Raw genomic sequence first — 19,090 nt, forward strand, 5'->3', positions numbered from 1 at the left:
AGTTCATACTTCAGAGTACAGAGAGCCAGGAATTAATTTTAAATGAAGAACAAAGGAAGGAAATTTCTTGTTTGGGATACCTTGTGAATGGAGATGGCAAGCGACCGAATCCAAAGAAAACAGAGGCTGTTAGTCACATAAAAACTCCTACGACCAAGAAACAGTTACAATCTTTCCTGGGACTTATGTCGTACTACAGGAGGTTTATTCCAAACTATGCCTTGATTTCAGCACCATTAAGACGAATGATGAAAGCAAACAACTATGAATGGAACGAAGAAACTCAAGATAGCTTTAATAGATTGATTCAGTGTCTGAGGGAAGCACCTATACTTGCCCACTTTGACCCTGATGCTCTAACTGAGGTACACACTGATGCCTCTCAAGAAGGTATCGCAGCAGTACTCGTGCAGGAACAAAATGGAAAGAAAGTTGTTGTGGAATATGCAAGTCGAAGTACCAGTGATGCAGAACGCATTCTTCATTCGACCGAACTCGAAGGGATCGCAGTACACTGGGCCATCTGTGAAAGATTTCGACATTATTTGGTTGGAAAGAAATTTACCCTATACACTGATAATTGGGCAATCAGTTGTTTAAAGGCTAAAAGAAAACTTGGACGCAAACTCGCTCGCATAGCTTTAGAGTTACAGGAATATGAATATGACGTTAAGCATAAGAAAGGAGCTACCAACGTACTACCTGACATTTTATCTAGAAATCCAATCCCAGAATTAAACGTACATATGCTGAGCTTGGAGAGGAGAATCTCTAGTGAAATCGAACGTCATCAAAGCGACGACCCAAAATTAGATAGCATAATTAGAATATTGAAAGACGAAAATCTCTCACTAGAAGAACAACGTAAGTGTACTTCTACAAAGAATCGTTTTGTGCTACAAAATGACATATTATATCATTACGATGTTCAAGATAGAAATCATTTACAACTTGTTGTACCAGAGAAACTCAAGCCTGAAGTCTTGAAAGCCAATCACAACAATATTTTAGCTGGCCATTTTAATGCAGAGAAAACCTTGTCAAGAATCCTAGATCACTATTGGTGGGAACATATAGTGAAAGAGGTTAAGAGTTACGTTAGCAGTTGTCAAGTATGTCAAATGAATAATGATTATCCATCAAAAAACAAAGCTTTCTTACAAACAAAGGACGTACCGTCACGGCCCTTTGAAATGTTGGGTCTTGATCATATTGGAATACTCCCATCAAGATCGAGAAATTCAAAAAGATGGATTTTGATGTGCATAGATTATTTTACCAGATATTTAATCGCTATCCCTGTGAGTAGTTTAAGCACAGAAACTACATTCAGAGCTTTACAAGAGAGTGTATTCGATGTGTATGGATTTCCAAAGACGATCATTTCGGATCAAGGAACGTCTTTTGTGTCCGAAGATTTTGAGAACTTTTTGGAGGACCATGGCGTTCGTCATATCCGAACTTGCGCTTTCCACCCCCAAGCAAACGGACTTGTGGAGAGAACAAACCGTACTCTAGAAGACATCTTTAGGAAATATTCTAACGAGGATATCACCGCTTGGAAAAGACATGTATCAACAGCAGTGTTTGCTTATAACACAACAAAGCATAAGTCAACTCAACAAAGTCCTTTCTACTTGCTCCATGGTTTTGAGCCAAGAACACCAGAAACACAAAGATTAGGGAAAGGACAAACTCTGAAAGAAGCTGAGAATAGATTGACTGAACTGTTTATTAATCGGATACAAGCAGTTGAAAATCTTGCTCAAGCTCATGATCAGAATAAAACATCTTTTGACAAAAATAAGCACGAATCGAAGATTAAGGAACACGACTTAGTATTGTACCGTCGTTTAAACAGACATAAATTTCAGAACAAATGGAAAGGCCCATATATAGTAAAGAAGATGGTAAATCCCGTCACCTATCTTATTGAGGGAATTCAAGATGATGACAACAGGATCGTACACGTGAGTCAGATCCGTCCTTATCATCAAAGAACCGACTGAGGAGGACAACGTGGAAATGAAGCTACGAACAAAAAATAACTGTTACTAATGTCTCTAGAAGATAATTTTAAACAAAAGCTGCTGTTTTTGTATAAAAGCAGTTGTAGCCGAGATGTAAGAAGTTTTTTAGAGAAAATCCCGCGAGGAGGCGAGAAAAAAAAAACAGGGGGCACTAGTTGTTTTTTTTCCACAAGAAGAAGAAGAAAGATGGCTGCTTAGCCACTGTATATAGTCTTTTTGTTATAATTAAAAATTAGTTCAGTCGTTTTATCATCGTTGCCTTCTCGTGTCTTTTAAAACAAATTGTACACTTCAGCCGGAGTCGTACAGAAAGTAGGTCACGCAAGTGGCCATGTGTGAGCAATCGGATTCAGATGGAGGGCTATGAGAGTCCAACAGAAGAAATTCACTCCGATACTAGATTTAACAAACAAATAACCGTTTAATTTCAAAGAAAAGATGTACATGATAAAAACTTCGTAAGATATCAATTTAGTTGGTCACAAAATTTAACATAAATGGTCGTGAGAGAGAGTTTACAATAAATTGAGCATTGTTGTAAATACCTGGGATTTGATATCCACTTGCAGATCAGGAAAAGGAGATGGTTCGGGCAGTCCTTTAGGAAGAATTCACACAGGAGAGGGTCATTAAGATAGTTTGTGATGAGGACATCTTGCATGTGGTTATTTTCTCAGAGCAGAAGTACATTTAATCTAAAGTTTGATGGAGAGTGGACTAAATGATACTCTTCCATTGAGAATAAGAATATTCCATTTTCAGATGCACAGAGTTAACTGTATTGGTTGAGGACTAGGCAGTGACTGACTCATTGGGCCGTTAATTCTGATATTAAAAACAGTATAACACACGGCCTGGAGGTCAAAGGATCACAGGAAAGCATAGCTTTTGATGCCAAGAACTTCTCATAGCTTTTGCTGCCAAGAAGTCCTCAGAACGCCAAGCTGACACTGTAGCCGCCTTAGTCAATAGTGGTTACACACACATTTTGAATTGTATGAACATCGTACATCCATTTGATAAAAATTGCCAGGACAACTATGACATATACAGAAAACAAAATAATTTTCTATTTGACTATACATACATAGATCAGTCTTCATTTTTTTGTCCCTTCACACGCTGTACGAGGCAATAACAATTCGACCGGCAAAGTCGACCTTTCTATGTAGGCTACCATTCCCCAAAAAATGTAAAATAGTTAGAAAAGTCCTCTAGCGGTAGCACATCACAATTAAAATTAATAATTACGTTTGATAAAAATTGCCAGGACAAATATGACAGAAAAATATTTACAAAAGAAAATACAGTAAACTCCTCGGGCTAATGGTGGAGAGAGGTGGCACGGATAATCCGAACTATAATTATTTCTAAAATACAACTTATTATACATTTCTAAGGCAGACAATTATTTTAACATGTTTAATGCTCATTATTATTAAGAAAATCTGTGATTTTGGTTTGTTTGCAGGAATCTTTTAATGATTTTTTAATATCAGTTCAAATTTTTCTAAGAGCTATTATGTCATTATACTCAAATTCCCATTGGTCATTGTACTCCAACAAAGTGTCAACAGACTTCAGGGCCGTGTTGTGACTAATGCAATTGATAATTTCTTTTTCTCCACTTTCAGCTTCATTCTCTTGCTCTTCTGGTTGAATGAGATTGGAAATAATATCTGCATCACTCATTATTTGAAAACCTCCATTACATGAATCATGTTCTAACCACTCCTCAATATTTTCTCTATCAACATTTTTCAAAGCCATGTAAATTTGCACTTAGCTCACTTATTTCAGATACTATTTCACTTGTCTCGGGCTCGATAGAATTAAAAAAATTACCTTCTACATTTGGTACAATTTTCCTCCACAATCAAACGAGTGTTATTGGCTTTATTTTGTTCCAAGATTGAGTTACACCATGTGTCGCATCCAGTATTGTCATTTTTTTCCAAAATTTAATCAAGTCATCACCTTCATTACAAAGGCTTTTAATAAGGTCATTGTGATAATGTCGTTTCATTAATAAGATAACCCCTTGATCTATGGATTGAATTAAAGATGTAACATTAGCTGGTAAAAATTTTGCAACCATAAGGCCGTTGTCCGTTTTCAATATGCTTTCATTTGGATGAGATGTAGCATTATTCAATAACAGCACTGGCTGTGGCAACATTACTGCTTTCTGTGTTAACCCCTTACTTTTCAAAAAATCTCTCACTTCTGGAACCCATTTAGTTTTCAACCAATCTTCAAAGATCCTTTTATCCATCCACGCTCCTTTCTGATTGTAATAATCAACAGGAAGATTTTTTATTACTGTTTCCTTAAATGATCTTGGTTTTTTCGCTTTCCCAATCACAAAGTTTCATTTTGTGTGTTCCAGAAGCATTGCTGCAACACATGATTGTGATACGTTCTTTTGATGATTTATGACCTGGGTGGATGTTTCTTTAGATGAAGCAAGTGTCTTACTAGGCAAACACTTCCAGTATAAGCCTGTCTCATCGGCATTATATATTTGATCAAGTTGCAAATCTTCCAATTGTAAATATTTTTCAAATTTGATGCAGAATTTATCAGCGGCTTCAACATCTCCATTGAGGTGCTCTCATTGCATCGTAAGTTCCCAAATACCATGTTGTTGCTTAAATCTGGTAAGTCACTCAGATGAGGCGTCGAAGTTGACATTTATATGTACACATTGGACCGTTAATTGGTATTCCTTCTGATCGTTTTTGTTTAAACCAATTAAGCATGGCTTCATATGATGACATTTTCATAGTTTTTCAATTTGAAGGACTGGCATTATTGTCACAATCTCTTGTAAACTCCTCCAATTTTCTGATTTGTTTAATTATATCGCAAACCATTTGGGTACCAACTCCATATTCTTCAGAAAGCTTCAATGTAGATTCACCTTTCTCAAATTTTTCAATTAACGTTAGTTTTTGTTTTATAGTAAGTATGACTTTCTTTCAATTATTAGGCATTTTAAGGGTACTTATCTGAAAATTTAAAAAAAAAAAAAAACATCTTATCTTATGTAATTTTACACTCAAAGTATTTGTGGGAGAGTTATTTGAAAAAAATATACTGTACATATAATACGTATTACAATTTAAGATTTAATTAACTAAACATTCAACTAAACGAAACTTTGTATAAATGTACTCACTCTCATTTTCTCCTCCGAAAAGAAACGTCTGGTGCGAAAGAAGCGGCTTAACTAAAACCAGTCCAGCTGACTTCAGATACCCCCACCATTTGCTTCAAACATCTAAATACGAACACGTCCACACTTTATAGGATGCGTAAACATGAAAGCGAGCAACTACACATATAATTATTTTTTTAAAATTAAATTCATGCACGGATAATCGGGAGTTTACTGTAGTTTTTTACTACTATTTACTGTGGCGAATGGTAGCCTACGTAGAAAGGTCGTCTTTGCCGGTGAAATTGTTATTGCCTCGTACAGCATGTGAAGGGACAAAAAATGAAGACTCATCTACGTACGTATAGTCAAATAGAAAAATATTTTTTTCTGTATATATCGTACATCCATTCTTTTGATTCTACACTTGTTATATTTTAGAGAGCATGCAAATTTAAACTGTTGCGTGAAAATTTACACTTCTTTTACAAAATTACCCATCTGGACTTCACATTTTGTTGATTTCATAAATTTCCCCATTTTCAATGTAAAGTATGTCAATTTTGAGACAAATTTTTCTGGAAATATATGAACAATTATTTTTTTACAATCAAATTTATCCTATAATTCATTAATATGCATAACGATTTTGTTTTTAATGAGTGAAATTTTCAACAAAGTTGCTACAGAGCTTTGTCAGGATCATAGACCCTGAAGATTAGATCTGCCACTACTTTAGTACTTTTAGTCATATCACTTCTTACGTGTATTACATTTTTTTTTTAAATTTAAACTCTTTCCGCCCTATAGGCAGAAAGAGTTTAAATTAAAAAAGAGAGCGGTCAGGTGGTGAGGGACGGGGCCTGACATATATAAATGGACCTCTCCCCCTGAAAAATTTCTGGGAATTTTTCGACCCATCCAAATTCGATCCTGGGTCCCCCAGAGCGGTAGGCTGCCACCTTGACCGCTTGGCCATCCAGCCGTCAGATATGACATTTCTTGGCACTACATTTTATGGCACTGGGGCTTACTAGTAGCTAAGTAGTTGGTAGTGGCTCAAGGGTTCACATCTTGCTGATGGACTGGTCACGTGGAATTTTCCAGTTTTTTTCGTATTTCTAATACCTAAATAGGGCCAGTTTCCATTGAAGCTTTCCTGGGAAGCACTTGCTGTTGACAGATTGCCCAAGCGTCACATTGCATTCTTCCGTCAATCCATTTTGCAGCACTCTCGAAATGTATTGTTGCATCTTGGTAAAAAACCTTAAACACAATCCATGCATATCTTTCCGCATACATTTAATAACTATTTACAATGTAGAGATGATTTATTATAAGTATTGTTTATGAAATAATGACAAAAAAGAAATTTGTACATGTTCAGTACAGCTAATCAATCAGCTACAATCAACATAGCTAAAACAAGTCATTTTGAATGGCATAGGTCTTCATTTGGACCATTATGATGCAGCAGCCTAGGCAATTGCCTAGCGTGCCAAAATACTGTTAACAACAAGCACTATGGATAAGTGTTAAATTATATACCAAATAAAACATTTGTTTGGGATAAAACTTTTTCAGATGTACTTTCTATTTACTACTATAATTTTTGGAAGAGAAATCCAAGTAATCTGCAAAACTAGGAAGGTTTGAGGGGAATACCCTGTATATTATTTGTGTGTGTATTGAATTTAACTCATAGGAAGAAAAAGACAGACAAAAACAATGAACTGACACATTTATTAAATAACTAACTTGCAATCACAATTAAGTGCAAAGAAGGAAAAATGGTATCTTACAATCAAGACTATCTACATTATTTGCAAATCTATAAATAAATGATAAAAGTACAGCAGAAATACATCATACAAAAGTATTAACAAATTTTATTTATACAGATATTTTACTGTATTCATAGACACATTTTTTTTTCTTTTTTTCACTTTTAATTATTTAAATTGAAAAAAGTTTTCCGTATGCATACAAACTTTTTTAAATTTTACCCTCTCTCAAATACTAAATACATGAATTTTATTATTATAAATTTACAAAATTTATTCAAGTAAGGAATTAAGTACACTTAAAAAAAATTTGGGTGTAGTTTCATATTATTAAATTAAAACAATCTTAACAACTATCACATTATTGCCTTTTGAAACAAGTAACAAAAACATAATTAAAAACAAAGCTTGGAAGACAATTCATCCAATTTTTATGTATAAAAACAGCAAAAATAGGATAAAATTATTTAACTTTATCATGTTTTTTTTTTTTTTTACATCATCAAATATGACACTTTTAAAATTTAACAAATCTTGACAGAACAATTTGTCCATTCCAGAACAAAATATTTTTAGCAGTTATATCTATAATTTATTTTAAAGCAATACTTTAAAGGAAGTTGTTCTGTGTTTTTTAATTAAAGTAAAATAAAATAATTATTGTTTTATGTGATATTCTGGAAACATTAAATAAAATTATTCCCTAATTCAAAAACCAAAGTACAGTAGAGAGTCGGTTATCTGAACGCTTTCCAGTTGGACCGTGTCGTATTGAATCAAACTTTTTTGATATTAGATTTACTTCTAAAGTATAATTTTTATATTTTTCAATATATTTATTTTGTTTGTACAAAATAAAGAAATAATTTTTAACGATACAATAGCCTCAATTATTATTATAAAAATTTTTGTTAGGCTTAAAACAGACGAAAATTCGACACAAAGCAACACGCAACAGAGAAAAATTTCAACATCAGACAGGTTAATATATTTTTTCGTACGTAATCGGTTATCCGAACAACCCCAGTCCCCAATTGATTCAGATAAATGACTCTCTACTGTAATATCTTCACTTTAAAAACTCAAAAATTTTTATACTTTTACGGGAAAAAGTTCAAGAAAAGGGAAGAAAAACTTCCTTTTTTGACTAAACTTTCCATGGCGAAATGTTATCACAAAGTTTTGACAAACATCTGGCTATTTGACTCATCGGTACATCTCGTCAGATGATCTGAATCCTAACACCTGATTGGAAGGGATTTGAGATAAAAGGGGCAACAATCCCCATCTCAAAACGGACACTTCCCTCTAAGTTAGCGGACTCCGACCTTAAGGTCTGTGGGCAGAAGCTTCTCATCTTCCTTGCAAGGACGTCTCACAAGAAGCTCCCCTACTGATACGTCGATGCCACCTCGACGATAATAAAATACATCATCTAAGACAGGGATGGGCAACCTTTTTCTACGTAAGGGCCGCATTTCAAAACTTTTGAACTGACACAGGCCGCACACAAGAGAAAAGAGGGGGGAACTGTCGGTAAATCACAATTCTTTATTCGTATATAATTATAAATTAGCATAGGTATACTTAATATAGCGTCTGGCACTGATCTAAACGTAATATATCGGAAATATTTGGTTAAATATCAGTTTCGATGTGTCTGTTAGCCAGTTTCTTGTTTTAATTTTTACTAAATTCATTGCGAAAAAACTTTTCACAAATATAAGTTGTAGAAAATAACATTTGAATTTTTGTCGAATATCTCATTAAGCTGGGAAATTGATATATTTATTCATACTTTATGCCACGCAGGCTGCTCATCCCTGATCTAAGAGGTATTACCAGAGGTATTGTACTTAACCACTAAACTCTCTCTCTCTCTCTGTAATATTAGCGATTAAGTAGCTAGCTTGTTGAGTCTAACCTCCTTGTATGTAACTGTTTTATGTTAATCATTAAACTTTGTTATTCATTAAACGGGCCTCATTGTAGAGTTCCTTTGATGGTGACAAACTTATCGACTTACTCACAGACTCCCCACTCGAACTTCGAAACCCTCCTATTCCTCGTGTACTTAGATATTTGCATCTTAATTTGCAATTAGAAATAGCTCCCGACACCAGTTACGTATAACAGGAGAAGGAAATTTTCTCATCTCCAATAATTTACCTAGCCATCCACTGACAAGGTGAGCGGACCTAACCATCCCGACTTTGCGCAAAGGTGAGAAGAGTAGTAAACTTCTCATGGCAGATTCTCAGAATTGTTATGCAAAAAATGTTCTTTTAATAGGGATATCTTAGACAGAAAATCAACATATATAAACTATATACAACTTAATTTCTAATTCATTCTGAAACCTAGTGTTAATTACTAAAGGAATGTTAAGTAATTAAATGAGAGATCAAATCTTTGGCTCAATAAGCAACCTCAAAAAATAACAAAATACTAATATATGGCTACTTAATATAATAAAATTGAGTATGTACTCAATGGTAGAAACAAATTGTAGGAAAATTAGTATTTTATATTTTAATCAGTTTTTTTTACAAAAACTGTCTACTGAATTTTTTTTCAACTTCAGTAATCCATTATAAATTATAGTAAACTAAAGATTCTATTAAAAGGTTATGAAATTTATAATCAATACTAATTTCTAGAATTGTATATTTTTATTTAATTTTACAGGCTATTTATTACAGACTTACACAAAAATCTTCCAAATACATTGGAGTCCCGTACAACGTGGAGAAAATGTTATGCGCTATCAAAACCTACATTATCACACGACTTATGCGAGTTTAAACCGAGGCCTAAAAGTTGGGAAAAAAACCATATATCTCCGAACGACAAAATTCGAATTTTGCACATGTACTAGTCGTGTGTTGTACGGGAGTTTACTGTATACACTTTATCATCATAAGTAAAGTTTAGTTTTTTTTTTTTTTCTTTAAGGTTATATTAATTGCTTTTATATTTTCTAAATGTTATGAAGAAACTTACTTAGCACATTAAGACTATTAAAAAATTGCATATTCAATATTTTTTGGCTGACACTTCAATTTCCTCAAAATTATACACTAACTAATTTCATTATAAATATCTAAATCCTATAATATAGAATATATAACTGTTATGAGAACATTTATTAATTGAAAAATATTCATTTCTTTGATGCTTGTGCAAAATTTTTGTTATTTGATATTTATCTATTTTTTAAAATATTGATGACAAGTGATGCCAGAAAAGTGTTTTAACAATTATTTGAAAGCTGATGAGGGATATATTGATAAATTTTTAAAAGAGAATTAGCAAATTAAAAATAGAAGTGATGGATATTTGGGTAACAATGGCAGTGCTACATAGAAATTGTGCATTTTTAAAATGTGGCTTGCTAATAAATGACTTTCAATCATTTTATTTACAAATTTTATTATTTTTTGACTGCTGATTTTTAAAAATAATATAAATTATACAAATTCCTAACAATGGTTTGACAAATTAATTCAACTATAAATTCTGCTTTAGTAAAGCTTTAGTTATAAATTATGTAAATTAATCAGTAAATATAAATTTAATGAACATTTGTCATATATTTTCTTCCTTGAAATATACATATAAAAAGTTTAAATAAACTATATATCTTGATAAAATTTCCAATATGTCTGCTTTGTAACATATATTAGTCTAATAATACTGTATATGATGCAAAACAGTTTATTTAGTAATAGACCAATCAGTAACATTAGCATTTATTGACCTTTCATATTTATCACGAGGGTATATAAATTCAAAAATCCACTATTTGAATCACTTTATGCTAACAATAATTCTGGATCATTTTGATACATCTTAAGCTTAAAAGATCTACCTTTATTAAGGTCAATTTGCTGCAAAAGTAGTTTTAAAAATTTAATAAGTATTATTATATTTATTAAAGTGAAATTTTAAACTTTTATTCATGATTTAATTAAAAAAGAAAACTATAAAAATAAGGTACAGATGTAACATAATGTACAATATACAAAGTACAAAATATCATTTATAGAAATTATGTTTAGATTGAATTTCAACTACTATTATGCTAGGAATACTTTAGTAGTAGTTTTTTTTGCTATCAAGAGAAAATCATCAAACATTTGCCTATTTAAAATGATAATAATGGTGCAAATGCAGACTATTTAATAGAAAGAAAATAAACATTTTGAGAGTACTATTACACTATATACAGTACTATTATTTTTCATATTATATTTGTATATAAAAAAAACTGATTGATTTTTCTGTATTCAGTGGTTCTATAACTTGTGATTTGCATGTATTATAGTGTTTCAGTTCATGGTAGTTAGCATACTGAAATCAATCACATGTTAAACATTAACATATACGAAAAATAAATTAGAAATCTTGTAAAAATCAATAATGGAAGATGTCAAACTGCAAAAATAAAATCTTAAATTTTTGTTTAACTTCTGGAGTAACTTTAGGACCACATTTCAGAAATTGGTATATTTGTGGAACTGTGGTTTCAGAGTAGTTGTGATAATCAACTTTCACTGGCAAATTGGATTTCTTGTAAGAGGAATGTAACAGCCAGAAAATTTTCTTGTTTGCTTTTTCCTTTGCAAGAAGCATATTGTTGAATGTGTTAGTGAACCTCATGTTGGCAGGGTAAAACTGATTGATGCTAAGTAGTGTGATCCAATGAGCCTGTATGAACAACTAGCTAAGATTCACATTGTCACCTTCAACAACACACCACCTGCAAAGGAAAACAAAAAATTTTTGGCTGTTACATTCCTCCAACAAGAAATCCAATTTGCCAGCGAAAGTAACTTATAACAAACTCCTCCACTAAAATCTGATATAATATATAGCATTGGTTGGTTTTTAATAACTTATAACAACTACTCTGACCCTATACTTCCACAAAGGATATATTTTTGTTGATTACCATCAAATAACCTAAAATTTTTATCAAACTTATTTGAATTTAATTACAAAATCATTTATATTTCATTTTAAATTTGTTTTTGATATTTTTCTTGGTGCCTTGATATTTAGGCCTATTTCTGTCTTTATTTGGGTTGCCAATGTGGTCCTTCCAATATAATTTTCTGAATCAGCTCTAGTTTTTTAGATATCGTTTAATTAAAATTTTTATAAATTCAAGACCAGACTAAAAGATTTCTACGGAATTGAGATCTCATAACAAGGTTTCTTATTTGAATGGGAAATTTGTGTGTGTAAATTAGCCAAATTTTTTTGTGTATAACGACTTTTGTTTCACAACTATTCATCTACTTGCTTTCATATAATGCACAAATGACAAAATCACTTTTGTTCTGTTTTATTACATAATTATATGCAAAAAAAAAACATGGTAAATCAAGGTTTTTGTAAACTATATAAATTTATAACAGATCAGGTTGAGAAACCTTTCATATACAAACAGTTGGACATAGAATTTCAAGTAAACAACACCATTAGAATTTAAAGCTAATGGTTTTTTCAACTTATTCTTCTCTTACTTGGTTTGTGTTTTTGTGTACAAATTAGCAAATACAGTGTGTGTGTTTACATATTTCCAACTGTAATTTTACATCCAAAACATTGGATTATATAAGGATTATACAATTGTAACTATTATACGGTTAAGTTACTTATAAGAGGTGTGTACATTCCTACTTGTGTCATTTTGTTTTTGATGATCAAACACCATAGAAGTTATGGCTACTTCAATACGGAACTGCTTGAATCACCCAACATATTTTACTATACTTGTGGGGAGTACACAGTGAAAGCAAGTAGGAAATCTATTTCAGAGTTTGTAGAATGAGCATATGTAGGTTATTTTGGTGTCAAGCTTGGAGATCAAGATTCTTCATATTGTATGCAAAACTTGTATGGAGCATTCACACCAGTGGACAAATGGAAAAAGCAGCTGCCTGAAATTTTGAGCATCAGTGGTTGGAGGGAACCAAAAATCCACTATGATATTAACAATACAAAAATAGCCAATGATTGTTATTTTTGTAAATATCATAGGCATCAATCAAAATAATAGAGGCAAGTGGTCTTATCTCCTGGCTGAAGGTAGATCAGGGTATGTTTTGCACTTGGATTTTGTACTCTGTTCCACCTTTCCAACAACTACCACAGCTCTTGGAGGAGGAGTCTTGCATGTCTAATGTTACACAAGGTAAAGAAAGTGTGGGCAGTGACAATAATTTGCAAACAACTTCACATAGTGAATGTTTTGACCATAATGAATTGAGAGATCTTATCAGGGACTTAAATCTTTCCAAACTAAAGGAAAAAAATGTACTTCAACCTGAAATGAAAATTACATTTTATCGAAAGAGAGGAAAGAATTTGATGCCATTCTTTACCAAAGACAATGACATTGAAAACCTTATGAAGAAAACTGGTCTTTCAGAATATTACCTAGCAAGTGTAATCTTTTCAACAACAGTTCAAAACATAGTTGGAAATGTGTTCTTCTAAATAACGGCAACAAATATGATTTGATTCTAATCAGTCACTCCACCAGGATGAAAGAATTCAAGGCCATCTCTTTAGTCTTAAAAAAAATAAATTATCAAGACATCAATGGGTGATTTGTGTAGACTTGAAGACTGTCAACCAAGAAGAAAATTTACAAAGTGGCTACACAAACTATCCTTGCATTTTATGCCTTTGGGATGGTATAGCCAACAAGAAGGTAGAAAATTACACACAATTAATAGAGGATATGCTCTTTCATTTCAACAGGTAAAGTCCATTATCTGTACAGTCACTTAGATTGCTTTCCAGAGAAACCCAGCAACTTAAGCAGAGAGCAAGGTGAAAGATTTCACCAAAACAAGAACAATAGAAGCCAGATACCAAGGAGGATAGAATACATACATGATGGCAGACCATTGTTGGAATCTTATGCAGGACTGTCTTGAAAGACTTCCAAGAGTGGGATCTACCAACACACAAAAAGCTTCTTTTGTATGATTGGAAAGTTTGACCCATGAAAAATCAGGATATGTTCCGTATCTCAAAACCTACAGCTGAAAGGGGAAAACTGATGCCATTTTTAGAATCAGCAGATTAAATATACCCAGAAAGAGATCTAATATTTGAGGCACCAAAATGTGTGTTGGCCAGTGTAACAGTTCTGTTCATTCATTAGAATAATTTTAAAATAATAATTTATAGCATTAAATTAAAAACTTGTATTAACAGTCATAAATGTAAGACAATTTCAAATATTTGAAAAATATCAGAATACATAACAAATTTTATATGTTATTTTAATAAAATATGTAAAAATATTAACATAAATCATGATTTTTCACTTACAACTTTCTAATTTTTATAGTTAAATACACATTAGTTTTGATTATAAATGTGAAAACAATTATTTATAACAAACTAAAATGCAAGCAATTTATCACTAACTAGATAATTTACATTCAAAATTTGGAAGGTATTAACAAAAGAAAAATTGAAATTTCATAATTGTATAATAATAATAATGAAAAGAAAAAAATTCATTAAGAATGCAATAGAATTGGATATAAATGGATAGTATTTAGCTAACAAGCTGCTGTTTTTGGAATTAATTTAAGCACAAAAAACAGTTATGTCATTTATTGACATGTTCTTTATTATTTTTTGTCATCATAGTATTTTCAGTTTGAATTAAGGAAAGAATGTCAACCTCTAAGTAATTAAAAATAAACAGTAAACTGGTGGTGATTCTTGGGCAATATGGAGTGAGGAAGGGTATTTAAAGGAAGTTGAAGTTTTGTACACTGAGAAAGTGACAAGGTGAGTGTTTATGTCTAGTCCATGTGACTATGCTGGCTTTATATAACAGTCAAGTGGGCTACTCAGTGGTCTTTCCCCTACCTGTATGCTTCAGTGCAAGTGACAATGAACACCTCAGCACAACTAGGAATATGAAGAATAGATAAGAGTTTTTACCTTGAACTAATATTCCTTTCAGAGTGTCCTTTCCCAACTTGGACACCCTGGAACCACCACCACTTGTCACATTTACCCCTAATTATCTTAAGTAAATAAAAAAAACAATAAACACCCTTCCTTAACTGTAACCATAGTTTCAAAGATCAGAAGTTACTGTTTGTCTTCAAGCCCAACTGCTAGAAAATGAAACTTAATTGATATTAACTTCAAGTGGCTTGGAAAATTTTGAGTTCTAAAAATATGTATTCTCTTTTGTACTCATTTCAAACTATTTTTAAAGGCAGAGTCATAAATGATGTCAATATTTTAAATTAGTACTCAATAATAAAATGACATTTGAAATTAATCATCTCAAAATAAAGCAATCTAGTAAACATGGACTTTTTGTTTCTAATTTCATCAAAATAATCAGCTTAAATGAATAACAAAAAGTATATAATCAAGTAACAATAAGCAATCATATTAAAATATTTGTAAGAAATATTGACAAAGTTTTACTGGCAAACTGATATATTACAAGCAAAAGCATATGGCTGTTTTTTTAACACCCTGTATAATAAAAAGTCCTCATACACTCACAACTACAGTTGTATTACAGTGGATAGTCATTTATTATAAGATTGCATGCAATAACGAAAGCAGTAAAATTTGGAAGTTAGCACTCCTATCTCAAAAAAATGCACAATACTAAATTTTCTTTTTCCGGATTGAAAAGACATTAACCAATTCAAATATACTAAATTGGTCAGGTCTACAACTTTATGAAAGAACACTTTAGCATTTATGCTATTTGTGTATGCAATGTGCACATCCAGCAGACAATAAAATGTGTTTTTCTCATGTGTTTATCTCACTTTCCTGTGTCTTTGTGCTGCATTCATTCCCGTGTATTGTATGTTGTGTATCACTCACATTGTCAGTGTATACATTTGAAGATTTCAATATAACTTTTCAAAAATTAAACACTGTACTTCAAGCAATTTGGAAAAGAATTTATATTTTCCCTAAATATAATAAAGCTAATAAGATTTTTCAGATTATACATTATCTATTGGCCAATGTTTACAAAACAAGTATAGAATGGAGGTATCAAATACAGTATGTGCTTTTAAAGAAATATACACGTAATTACACTCAGTTAATCTGCTCAGTCTAACAACTTATGTAATCTCAAAATAAAGCTTTGAGCTGTAAAATCCACAAATAAAAGTAAGACTCAATATATGGATAAGGAAGAGTGAAACACAATTGCATATTTTAATGTATCTTACTTATATATAAAACTAATTATGATACCAACAACCTTTTCTTATTTAGGATAAATAATTGGTAAGCTCTTATTACCTGCAAATTTCATTTATTTTGCCACCTAAATTATATTAGAGATATCAACTGTACAAAAAAGTTATCAAAGTGTCAACTTACCAGTTTCTTTGTCTTTTGTTAAATATTTAGGACAGACATTCAGAGAGAAATCAGAAAGTCATTTTAGTAAATAAAAATTTTCAATTATAATAGGAAAATGCATTCTAAATCTTAGCACATCTGTTTTAATTTTTTAAAAAGTTGCAGATTTTGCTCAAGAGAAGTGCAAATAACAAAAAAAGGATATACAGTAGAGCATTATCCGACTTAATTGGGGACTGGGGTTGGTCGGATAACCGAAAAGTATGAAAAAATACATTATTAGTATAGTGTATTAGGCCTGGTTTAAATACTAGCCTCCTTTCATGGTCGAGCCAGTGCTGCCAGCTAAAACATGCAAAAATTTAACAAAAATAATATTAAAGTAGCCAAGACATAACCAAATATTGTAGCACAACATCACTAGCGGACATTTGAAGTTGCCGACTAGAACGCGGTCGGTTAATCGAGGGTCGGATAATCTATGCTCTACTGTACTACAAAATAATTAAGAATTTAACATTTCTTTCACGTTGTTTATCCAATATTAAAAAAAACTGTTAAGGATAATTATGATTTTAAATTATTCATTCATCTACAGTATTTATTTTCTTCGTACTTATAGACTTACGTAAGATGGAAAACTCTGACTTTAAAAATTAGTTGATATGATTCAATGTGTCCAAAAGCCCAAAAATATAATCAATAAACACTTTTTGTAATTATGAAATTAATAAGTAAATTTCATATTCAATTAATTTTTGAATACAAAAAAGTTGTTTCCACCACTTATTAATTTTTGTTATTAATAGTTTAATTTATATAGACTAATATCCTTTGAGATTGTCTTCCGATATGGAAAAATATTTTAAACACCTTTTTCTAATGCAGAAAATGGTAAATGATATCTTTATTCTAAAATTCATCTGGGACACGACAGTATGAAATATAGGACGTTAATATCAATAACTACTGACACCAGTTCAAGAGGAAATGCTAAATTATTTAACAATAAAAATTTCATTTTTGCTTATATTTGGTAAATAAATTCTCTAAGTATAATAATTCATTCACAATAATTGTTTTAATAGCAAATTTATTTATGGCAATTGATTACGTAAATGAATAAAATATAATTAAAAATGAATAAAATCAATTACAGGTTTTAAACTTTAATATAAACAGGTATAAACTTTAATAACTAATAACATGTTACAATCCTAAATATCTAACTTCATGTATAAAATTTTAGTTTCTGCATTAATTTACATAATACCTCATGTTAATAGTGACTATATAAAATTCTCCAAACTTGTTTCAACAGTTCTAAAGGCGTTTATTTTTAGTACGTATTCCAAAAATTGAACAAAAATATATATATTTTCATTAAAATATGCAAACTTGTGGGTCCACCAGAGTATATTGTGATCTCAATAGACTAACAAACTAAAACAGAAGCCCTTAATTCACGACATAGTAATAAGTGTAAATTATTACCAAAAAACTTTCTTTGGATTCTAAAAATCCTAACTATAATAGATGTTGAAGAAAAAAGCAACTCATATTTAATGAGCAATTGTGCACTGCAATTTTTAGTCATGTGTCTAATTTAAAATATATGCTCTCTCCCTCAAATTAGTGGTGGCGCATGCCCCTGAACATTGTACTTGACCAACACAATTCTATTGTTAATGGAAATCTGTAACTGCTTTCAGGAAAAAATGTTTGAATTGAAATAACATAACTTCTGGTTTACATTGGAAGTTTGTATATAGTTAATTGGGGCTTCATACCCCTAAAGTTTCCATATCTGGTCTCATCTTTCATCTATCTAATTCAGTTTTCAAGATTAAGGAAAGACAGATGGAATCTATAGGTCTACAAATTTTTTGCATTGCAGCCCAATATACAGTAGATTTCAGATGTTTATTTTTAGTTTAAAGGAAGAATTTTAAAATCGTTTGTCATAGTATTAAGAATGGAATCCACTTAGGAGAAAATCTAATACTTTTAGATTAAAAATGCTTAATAAAAACCCATAACTGTTAGCTTTATATCTATCTTTGATTACAAAATTTATTATCAAATAACCATGTTTTTTTTATAATCATCAATATAGCGCATTATTTTTATAAAGCATCGATAAGAAAACAATTCATCAATATACATAATACAAAGTAAAAATTTTTAAAAAAGTCCCTTGTTAAATGATTACAACCATTAAAACTGATGGGAAACCTAAAATTTTCGAAATTAAATAATGTACATTAAAAGATGGGGGAAAGCTTTCAGTTCCGTTCATGCTAATTGAAAGTCAGATAAAGTTTGGACAAGAGAATTCAAAATAATTTTATAATAGCCAATTTGTTTATATACATATAGATAAAACTAACTTAAAATTGATATAAGCCAAATAGTCAAAATTAATTCATACTTTTTCACAGTTAAAATTTACAGAACATCTCTTCTCAAGAACATACAGGTATATATTATTAAACTTTGTTTATATTATTGAATACTGCAGCTAAACTGATACAAATAATGTTCATTATGTGAACTACGCATTATTTATGAATCGGATGTTTTTGAATAAAAAATAGTTCTTCCAGTAGTAAACTCGGACAGATTATTGCATTTAAAAAGGGAATTGTTTAATTAATCGAAATTTCATTCTTATCTACTTTTATTTGATATGAAAAAAATTCCACAATAACTGTGCATAATGCAAT

Source organism: Centruroides vittatus, unplaced genomic scaffold (genome assembly GCF_030686945.1).
Source record: "Centruroides vittatus isolate TY-2023 unplaced genomic scaffold, ASM3068694v2 scaffold_944, whole genome shotgun sequence".
Taxonomy (NCBI): Eukaryota; Metazoa; Arthropoda; class Arachnida; order Scorpiones; family Buthidae; genus Centruroides; species Centruroides vittatus.